We start from the raw sequence: 11,329 nt of genomic DNA, 5'->3' as shown, positions 1-11,329 counted from the left end.
GTGGCACATATTAACAGATTGTTAAATCAGACTTGTGAATGTATCATGGATCTGAAAGGTACATAACAGAAATTTAAGATTTCATTAAAAATGACTAAAGAGTAAGAATTCTTTCATCAGAGGAAAGAAGATGTACTACGCCTTCTGCTTGCTCTGTAGATTAGGAACTGGATCATTCCATTTCATTCTAAGACAAGTAGAAGATTCCAGAGAATACCCATGGCTATAAGGACAGACTCAAGTATAGAACAGTTGTGAGGAAGGCTAAGCACAGAACAGCGCTTTGCTCTGTCATGCCCGGGGCCTCTGTGGGCTGGAGCTGACTCCACGGCACATAGCAACACCAACAACAAACCTACCTGTAGTCGAGGCTTTTCGTGATATAAATTGGGAGGAAAATTTGACAAGTATCCTTTTCCAACAGGGGAAAAGCTCTGGTGGAGCTGTCGCTACTCGCGAAACTGTCTCCCCTCCTATAAAGATTCCCTCCCTTGGAAGTGGGGGTGGCTCTGACGTGGAGCTGATGCGATGATGGTAGGCTTTCCTGATGTGCAAGGCAGATTCATGCAGGTATAGAGCTGTCTTTAAGGTGCTTCCAGTTTGGTTATGTTTCTCATGGTTAATATTTGATTTTATGGATACTTTTTTAAACCTAAACTCAAAGAATTATGGTTAATAACCATGTTTTTCTGTTTAATATGTGTTAATTTTGAGCCACCTAGGAATATCAGGAAACAATACATTTGTCGGACAAATCGCCCATAGTTTATTTCTTCAAATTTGTATAAATGATACAAATAACACTCTAATCTAGCAAAAAGGATGAACTTTTTTAAGATAGAAGTGACAGACTTTTTGTTTGGAGGCTCTTTTTAGAATTTCTCCTAGATTTATCTACTGGAGCCTCCAACTGGAGACCCTTGCTACAGGGAAGTCCACCTTTAATGGACTGTTTAGAAACTAACTTCATGTCCACATGCTCGCCTTCCCTCTCACCGTGTTCAGTTAAGGTTGCTGTACTTTGGGGGCTTGCAAGCGAAGGCCTTCTTCTGAGCATCCCATGGGCACTCCTAGAGGAGGTCCCCAGCTGGTCCATAGGAAATATGCACAAGTCTAACCTCTCTCCTTCCCACCAAGTACAGTCATATGCAGGATGTTACATTTGAACTTTTATGAGTGTGCGTAAGGTATAAATTCCTCGGAAAAATAAAAACGAGCACCATGGAGAGAGCCTGACTTATAGTGACCCTTCAATAAAGAGTAGAACTTCTCTCTAGGGTTTTTGAGGCTGTAAATCTTCCATGGAGAATTCAGCCTGACCTTTCTCCTGGGGGATGACTGGTGGTTTCAAACTGCTCATCTTGCAATTAGCAGCCCTATGGGCAACCCACTATGCCACCAGCACTCTTTACTCTTGGTATTCCATCTTGTCAAGGGTCTTGCTTGCTTGTCCTGTCACTCCACTTTGCTAAGCACAGATGTCCTTCCCCAGCGACTAGTGAGGGTTGAACCCACTGCTATAGCCGCTCTGTGATTCAGTCTGTCTCTAGGTTTTCCTCTGTTTGCCTGACTTTCTACTTTACCAAGCAGGATTTCTTTTTGAAGAAGTTGGTCTGCTCATCTGATTGAGGTCTGAGAATGAGACAAATTCAAACTGAACAACTTGCTTTTTTCTTTCTTGATTTTTTGGGAACAACTTCCATGGAGACTGGCTTCATACAGTAGAGTGAGTTCTTCCAATTGAGGTCTAAACACACCAGTTAACACCTTCTCCAACACATCTTTTAAGCTACACAGAAAGGTATGTCCCCTGCTGTAAAATTAACAAATTCCACACTTCCTTATTCAGGAAAGACACAGTTGCTAGTTGGAGGAGCCAACGGAAGGTGTTCTTCTCTTGTTACTCAGGGACCTCCAACAGCCAGAAGGGTGATGTTCTCCTGCTTATGCAGCAGTAGTTGTAATTTTACAGCAGGTTCATCATCGCTACTGTACAATCTCACTCCAGCATCTAGGACAATAGCAACTCTTAGGCCACCTGTCTCTTCCAAACAGCTTCTAGACACATGGACTTTCCCAGTAGATATGTCGATCTGTCGGGCTATAGAAGGCCTGCCTCTTTCAAAGAACTGCTTGTCTTCCAGGCAACATGTTGTTGAAATCACCTGGGCTAACTGAAGAGGTACCGTCCCCAAAGCACTTGCTCCTTCCATGATCAGCACCGAATTCCTAGGAACAAGATGAGAAAGGTAATGGAGAGCTGTGTAGGCTCATAGTCCACCCCGAATTGCTCCAGCCGCTTCTGTGTATTAAACCTTTTCTGGTTTATGAACTCAGCCCTTCTTGGTGGTCCACGTGGGGCTGCAGGAGGAGAGGAAGGCAGGAGAGAGCTGTATGAAATGTTTTAACAGTGGTCTTTGAACGTTTTTAAGAGGATTAATAGCCAAAATATAAGGCTGAGAAATTAATGTTTATATGCATAATATAGAGAAATAAAATAGGGAAATAGAACACTGAGTAATGGTTACTATTTAATTGATTATTTGTTACTTATTAAAGCAAATTGTTTTGGCAACAATGATATTTAAAATAAGCAAATATTTTTTCCATCTCATACAGCCATAATTTTCTCTAAAACAGTCCACTGTGATTCTCTGAAGAATCAATAATGAGCAAAATTAATATTATAGCTGGCATTGAGCAATGGAAATGTCCCCAGATATAAACTTCAAGCCAAAATCACTGCCATCAAATCAATTCTGACTCATAGTGACCCATAGGCAGAATAGAGATGCCACTTTGGGTTTCTGAGACAGAACATCTTCACATGAACAGAAAGCCGGGCATTTTTCCTGCCGATTGGCTGGTGGGCTTACACTACTTACACTGTGGCTAGCAGCCCAACACACAATCCAGAAGGGGTTAGATATTTGAAAAAGGACTTTGAGTTCAAATAAGGAATGGGTAGAAGCATGGAAAATTAATGCTACTGACTCCTTTTTTTTTCTTCTTTAACCCCAAAGACACCTGGCTGAGCAAGAGATTTGGTTTGGGATCATTGGGAGGATTTTTCTTCAGCTCAGATTTACCTTCAGACAATTTCTGGAATACGGAATGACGTCGTCTTTCTCTGAAATTCAAAGAGCAACCCATTCAAAGACCATAATAAAGGGAAAAAAAAACTAGCAACCAAACCAAAACAAACCCAAAGGTCAATGCCATAGAGTAGAAGCTGACTCACAGTGAGTGAGTTTAAAGGCAGAGTAGAACTGCCCCTGTGAGTATCTGAGGGCATAACTTTTGGCAGGAGTAGAAAGTTCCATCTTTCTCTTAAAAAGAATAAGAAATGGGGGAAGAGATGAGGGGGAGAAAATGGCGACCAGATAGAACCCATCCCTCCGGAGCTCCTTCTGCCAGACCATAAAATTGGAAGCAAGGCAGAGGAAACGGGAAGGTGGAGTCCTGAAATTAGAACTAGGATACCAGGGTTTCTCCTGAACCCCTTTTTGTGTGGGATTTCCACTCACAAAGCAAACCAAGAAAGCTTTAAAGCACTCTAGCTTCAGCCAGCTGTGCCCTTAATGGGAATAGTGATTTCTTCAGGCAGATGCCCGAGAGGGGACAGAATCCCAGACACAGGGGAATCCTATTCTGGAGCTCTCCGCGTAGTTGGCTAACCGTGAGCCCACGGCCAGGGGAGTGGTGGCGGGTAGCCATAATTTAGAGTAAAGGAAAAATATATAGTATTACCTTAGGAAGATCGCGGTGTGGGAGAAAATAGGCAGAAAGTCCAGAGTCCAGGGATTTAGTTCCAATTGGCTGAGAAGGAAACAACCCACTCTAATAAGTTTGATCTCCCCCTCTGGGGGCCAGCTGGACAGCCACCGAATCGGAGAACATCACAAGCAAAAAAAAGGGGGGGAGGTGGTAAAATATATATTATTGGTTTAACACTCAAACCCAAGTCTGGTTGCTCAGCTCCAAGGAGCCCTTAGGTGGAGGCCCTTAACATAAATCAGCATAAGAAGCAACCTAACTAAGGAATGCCAGAAATTCAGCTACAGGGCCTGGAGGCTTTTAGCATAACAAAGACCTGCTGTAGCAAGAGTCAGCTTTAAACAGCAAGGAACTACAGCCCAGTGATTGTGAGAGACAATTACATTTGATTATACTCTAGCTGGCTAGGGAGATAAATAAAATAAAATCCTAAGGCTCATGAGGCTTGCTTTTTAACTTTTTTTCTCCTCTTCACCTCTTTCTTGGTCTCTCACACTCTACTCCTAACCTCCAGACCACTCCCCTTAGCCTAGGGCATTTAGGCCAGCACCACACCCAGCTAGGTGAGCTCCACCCTTTGTAGCTAGCAAGGTTGGGAAAAGCCCTGCTGACCCCATCAGGGGGATAGTCTGCTCGACTTCTTACTGGGGAATTCCTGCCTGTGTGCCTGTGGGGCATAAGGCAGCTCAGCCAACACTCCTCAATGAACCTCTGCCAACCTCCACAACACCAAGCAGGCAACCCTTCTGGGTCACTCCCCTGAGAGGGAAGCCACAGGAGGATAAAGTGTTAGGTTAATTCCATAGTGAAATAAGCTATAGGCAGTTCGAAGAAGCACTCCTACAAGTCTCTCAGAGTGAGCCAGTGCTCTTCGACTCCCAGGAAAATGGCACCTGGCTCCTCTAAACAACGCAATGCAAACAACCATCAGCCCCAACAACCTCAATGAAAAAAACAGGAAATGACCTCAATGAAAAAACTGGAGAAACAAAAGGCAATGCCAGAAGATGTCCTGAATATAATGGCATGCATAGAGGAAGCAGACATTGAGCTGCCACAGAAAGAAATTTTCAGAATGCCACTTGGAGTCATATATATATATATGTGTGTGCTATAACACTATATAGCACACTCACAGACCTCCAGAAGCGACTGGAGGAATCAGAGACCCACATCAGCGACTTGGAGGACAGCCAAGCAGACTTTAACAAATGCGAACAAAAATCTAATAAGATCATCAGAGAAGCTGAAGAAAACTTAAGAGCTATGTTTGGTGCTACGAAGCGGAGCAACATTAGAATTATTGGCTTACCGGAGGAAGACACAACCAAGAAGTCATCTGCAACAATAGTGAGAGAATTCTTGGTGGAAAGCTTCCCCAGCTTAATGAATGAAAACCAGGCAACCATTCAGGAGGCTGAAAGAACCACAGCGAGACTGGATCCCAGGAGGAAGTCACCAAGGCACATAATAGTTAAATTATCCAACTTTGAGGAAAAGGAGAAAATCATGAGAGAGGCCAGGGGAAAACAAGCAATCATACATAAACGTTCCCAAATAAGAATATGCTCAGACTTATCAGCAGAAACTATGAATAAGAGGCAAGAGTCGAGTAATATATACCAAAAATTGAAGGAAAACAATGCAAACCCAAGAATACTCTACCCAGCCAAATTATTAATCAAGATAGATTGACAAGTAAGAGTCTTCCTAGACAAGAAAAAACTCAAAGAATATGTTAAAAGAAACCAAGCCCTACAAAAGATCCTTGCCAACCCAGTATGGGTAAAAGAAAAACACTCACCAAGCATAAATAAGAGACCACCACATAGAGTAACCTCACCCAGAGGGCAAAAAAGAGAAAACAGACCTCAAGATAGCATTGACTTAAATATAGAAAGTCTTGACAGGCTGCTGAGGTAAGCATTAAAAAAAAAAGGCAAATGGGGCATAGGGAAAAAGCTACAGTACACAAATATTCCTGGGGTGAGGACCAGGTAATATGGCAGGGACCAGACCAAATACAGGGATACACATGGTAGACAACTAAAAAGGAGGTGGGGAAAGGAAAATAATAATAATAATAAAGAAAAGGGTAGCGGGGCACAGGGCACTAACCCACCCAAGGGGAGGGTATTGTTTGTGTCTCCACATGGAAAGGGGGCCAGACTTCAACCCGATGTTCCAAGATGTGAATGCAACATGCCAGCATGGAGTAGGGAACCAGTGGGAGGTCTGGGGTGCCAGCCCCAGCCCCAACTACTAAGGGGACATCTGCCACTCCCCTTAGAAGAATTTATTTCAAAGGACAGCACTGAATCTACAGCTCTGGAGGAGGGACATATCTGATCTGAGCACACGGGAGCTGATGAACGGAGAGGAGGAGAGAGTGGAGAACATCATGACCCACTAGACCAGGAGGTTGATGTTACCAATTAGAACAGCCAGTCGACAGAGAGGACCACATGGCCAGCACCACTGTGAGACAAAACGTCCCTCATTGATGCATAGCCCTACAGGTGACAGCAGCAGAGACACAGTGAGGGAATTGCACCTGATCGGATCCCACCACAGTGAGGCAAAACATTAAGGGGGTTGCAACAGTACAGCAAGGGAATGGAGTGGTGAAGTCCCCAAGGAATGCTAAAGGTGGACTTTGGGGCCAGGGCGTGGTGCCCCAACAGACTGGACTGGAAAACACTCCTAAAGGTCAACAAACAATTCTTGAACTAACTACAAGCTTTACTTTCTTGTGCTTTGTTTTGTTTTTGTCATTTGTTTGTTGTTGTTTTGCTGTATACTGTTGCTGCTTAGTTGTGCTCTGTCTTGTTGTTGGGCATGTTACTATCTCCGCAGGTCTGTCTAAATAAGATAGGCTGGATGAAAAATCTGGAGGAGAAAAGAACAGGACCAATAGTTCCGTGGGGAAATGGGAGAGGGGGAGGTGGGGGGAAAGGTAGTGGTGTTAACAAACCCAGGGACAAGGGAACAACAAGCGATCCAAATCGGTGGTAAGGAGGGTGTGGGAGACCTGGTAGGGCATGATCAAGGGTAATGTAACTAAGAGGAATTGCTGAAACCCTGATAGGGACTGAGCATGATAGTGGGACAGGAGGAAAGTCAAAGGAAATAGAGGAAAGAGCTGGGACTCAAAGGGCATTTATAGAGGTCTAGATAAAGACATGTACATATGCAAATATATTTATACATCAGGATGGGGTAATAGATCTATGTGCATATATTTATAAGGTTAGTAATAAGGTACCAGAAGAACATTGGGCCTCCACTCAAGTACTCCCTCAATGTAAGAATACCTTCTTCTATTAAATTGGCATTCTATGATGCTCACCTTCCCGACACAACCACTGAAGACAAAGTATGTGAACAATTAAATGTGGAGAGCAAAGCTGATGGTTCCCAGCTATCAAAAGATATGGCATGTGGGGTCTTAATGGCTTGAAGTTAAACAAGCAGCCATCTAGCTCAGAAGCAACAAAGCCCACATGGAAGAAGCACACCAGCCTGTGTGATCACAAGGTGTTAAGGGATCAGGTATCAGGCATCATCAGAACAAAAATCTTACCATAGTGAATGAGCGGGGGAGTGTGGATACCCAAAGCCCATTTGTAGGCCACTGAACATCCCTTACAGAAGGGTCTTGGGGAGAAGACAAGACAATCAGGGTATGATGTAGCAACAATGAAAAATACAGCTTTCCTCTAGTTCCTAAATGCTTCCCCCACCCACCCACCCACCCACACTGCCATGATCCGAGTCCTAATGTGCAAGCCTGACTAGAACAGAGGATGTACACCGGTACAGATAGGAACTGGAAACACAGGGAAGCCAGGGTCGATGATCTCCTCGGGACCAGTGTTGTGAGTGGCAATACTGGGAGGAGATAGGGAGGGTGGGTTGGAGAGGAGGAACTTATTTCAAGGATCTGTATATGACCTCCTCCCTGGAGGACAAACAACAGAAAAGTGGGGAAGGGAGACGTGGTATAGAGCAAGATATGACAAAAATAATAATTTACAAATTATCAGGGGTTCATGAAGGAGGGGGGAGTGGGAAGGGAGGGGAAAAATGGGGGCCTGGTGCCAGGGGCTTGGGTGGAGAGCAAATGTTTTGAGAATGACGAGGGCAACTAATATACAAATGTGCTTTACACAATTCATGTATGTATGGATTGTGATAGGAGGTGTATGAGCCCCCAATAAAATGATTTAAAAAAACACCAAACCCCAAATTTCTCCCTGATGGATTCCTAAGAGGCATGTCTTAATTAGGGATATACCTGAGTGCAGTAATCCAACTGTTTACAGACATATAACTGCTTGACAAGGGACTGCGGACAACGAATGAAGGTAGTGTTGGAATGGCTGTAACATGAAAAATAATCCTAAGCAACATAGTAGACCGAAAAATAAAATGCAGTTTCATAAAAAAAATGGGGGAAGATGAAAAGAATTAGCTTGCATGTGTAATATACATATTTATATCAGACGTCCATATCTTCTCATTGGTATGGCAAAAAAGAACAATCAAATAGCAATATCAACCTGTTTCTTAAATGGCTCAAAGACGTGTCTCTTAAAATGTTAGCACTTTATAAGCGCAAGTCTGTTATAGAAGAACCTGTGGGAGTATTTTCTATAACTGACTGGCACATGAGGAGTTCATATCTTCCTCCTTCCAGGTCGCAGTTGTAGAGTCTGTTCCATGGCGTCCTGTCTAGTTTTTGAAATTTGGTTTTAGAATACTAGCACCCCATTTTTACAATTGACCTACTAGCTGCAAGTGGATTAAAAACTTTTCAAAACTTCCTAATGCAATACGAAATAGGCAATTTCTCAGCACCCAGAACAGCTGCTGCTGTCGTGACAAAACTCTAGTAAACTATTAACTTGGGATGTCAACATTTCTGGTACCCACACCAGGCTAGAAAATTAAGGTAAAACCTCAGAAATATTAGGCATACTGATGTTGCTTTTTCTGTACTAGAAATAGTAAAGTTTTAGATTATCATACTAAATTAACATGAGTCAGTCTGGATTTATGGAGCCTTCCCCAAAAGATCAGAGATCAGGACAGCTCCTCTACAAAAGAAGAAATAGTCCATGAGAGTCCTCCTTCCGTATTCCGTATAAGATGTGTTTCTTCAAGAACACGGGCCTTGTGTCAATGTCAAAGGGAAATACTGAATAATTGCAGCTATTATTCTGCCAGAACCCAGGAATCACTAATTCTGAGAAACTTAAAATTTATGAGGAAATTTATTAATCGGAAGATACCAACACTTTATCCTGGATTATGAGTTATAGTACAAAATTTGTAATTGCCAGGAAGACATTGAGTTTGTTTTGTTTTTTCTGAAAATGGGGCAGTATGCCAAATGAATATAGGAACCAATGCATTTCTAAAGCTTTAGTTTAGCAAAATACAGCTTTATAGTGTGTTTTAAGATTAGCTAGGATTTCATAAAATAAGATGAATCTGTGTCAGCATTTGCTAATGCAGTACCACATAAAAATTCCATATATGCAAACTAATCTGGTATATGTATTATTTTCAATACTTTCACACATGCACACACAGTAGTTTGCCTTCAATGAACAAGATTTGCAACTTGGTTTTATTGTTCTACCATAAAATATTTATATTCTTCTATCTATTAACATAATTTATAGAGCAGTATTCAAATTGATGCCTGTGATCTAATTCAAATGTTAAATGTAACACTTCATATAAATGCTACAGCAACAATTCCGAAGTAATTTAAACTGACATTCTGTCCTCTGCTATTGATTTGTGACTGAAATGAAGTAAGCCATTTCACAGAAAAATATTCACAAACCCTCCTACTCATTAGTCGTCATAGAGAGGCAAGTGTCTACAACAACGCCAGGTAGAAAACTGGATTCCATCCACTCCTCCTCCTTAACAGGAGGTGTGAAACGCGATATTCTGTTTAGTGACAGGAGTCAATTTATCTCATATGTAGCATCATGCTTTTATTTCTGAGATGTAGTAATTACCTAATCTAGCCCTTCTAGCCATAGATCCCCTCTTGGTGATTTGAGGTAAATTCTAACTTTGACAGCTGTGGTTATGATCCCATTTTAAGGAAGTTTTAGATTATGCCAGGAACCAGAATTAGGTTGGAGAGATAATTTGAGTACTCAACTTCCTAGAGAGTGTGACTTAAGCCACCAGCATTTTTCCCTTGGGTGTATGAGCTGCAAACGGCTAAAACCACATCTCCACCAAAACCATTTTTGTGCCATCTTCTTCTCAACTGATCATGTGCAAAAAATTCACTAATGCTGACTAACAAGTGGGGTATATCAATCATACTCAAATTATTACTCAGGCAAGAGACTTTGGGTTGGGGCCTGGTGAAGTAAGTAGACTCTGCTTTCACTTTCTGATGTGTCATTTCCTTGCTTCAGCTGGCACATCTGACAGCCTTCTACTTGACCTCCTCTTCTTGGGACTTGACTTTCAGCGTTCCCTCTCACATGATTTCACAGTTCTCACCCAGAGGGGCACTGAGCATCCTCAAGACAGATGTCTGAACAAGGGGGTTGAGATTCACTAGCCCCCACAAACATGTGAGACGTTTCCTTAATAGTCTGAGAATTCCGTGAGACATTGCAGGGACTTGCAGAATCCCGAGATCTGAGAGACGAATGAGGGGTAGAGTGGCAGTGGGTATGAGGAATCATGGAAAAGTACAACACATTTGAAAAGGTAGTTATTTGGGTTATCTTTAATGTTCTCCTTACTGGGACTAGTCCTTACTTGATCTCTATAAAAAAATCTTGAAATTCCATCAGTTAAGGGCAAGAAATAAAGATATTTTATGTGTCTCTTAGCTGACAAATGACTGATTTTTTTGGAGGTCTGAAATGAAGGATGTAATAAATGGAGACTTGGGCTACTCCTGAAGTTGGACAAAGAAGTGAGTCCTCTCAACTCACAATAAGGTCTTGCACCTTATTGAATCTACCTACAAGTACATAAAAGCACACACCCATGTCAGCTGTTAGTTACTTTGCAAATATCAGTGTGAGTGAACACTTCAAAGAACTCTAATCTTACTAAAATGTGAGCTGCTCTCATGACATGAATCATTTCTACTCCACTACTGAAATGTGACTAAAGTAAAAAGAACCCCAATATTAAATTAAAGAAGCATCTCAAGAAATGGAACAACTTAGAAGGGGCTTCACTTCACCAAGACATTAAGTCATCCGTGATCTAGACAAAAGCACTTCTTGCCCATCAGACCGCATGGTTTCCGCCCAGAGCCTGCCAGTCGGTGGCGTTCCCTTATCCTGTCAGATCTGAAGTGTCTTCTCAGGTCACTCCTCCAGGTTCATTTTCAAATAGAGATAGAGATGTATTCTGTCTCTCTCCTATTTGTATATTACATGTTTGAATGTGTATCTTTTGGATGAAGTGTCTTTGCGACCTTTGAATCAATGTCCATGGTACTTTCACAATTATCCATGGACATACACAGGTAAGTTAAAAGAAAAAAATAAGA

At 42.1% G+C, this 11,329-nt stretch overlaps 1 pseudogene; it reads right to left on the bottom strand.

Moving 5' to 3' along the window:
• Positions 1-1,579: 1,579 nt before the first annotated feature.
• Positions 1,580-11,329, bottom strand: part of LOC142455433 (quinone oxidoreductase-like protein 1) — a 47,150-nt pseudogene continuing 37,400 nt past the window's right edge.

This window comes from Tenrec ecaudatus, chromosome 8 (genome assembly GCF_050624435.1).
Source record: "Tenrec ecaudatus isolate mTenEca1 chromosome 8, mTenEca1.hap1, whole genome shotgun sequence".
Taxonomy (NCBI): domain Eukaryota; kingdom Metazoa; phylum Chordata; class Mammalia; order Afrosoricida; family Tenrecidae; genus Tenrec; species Tenrec ecaudatus.
This window is presented reverse-complemented; position numbering and strand designations above follow the sequence as displayed.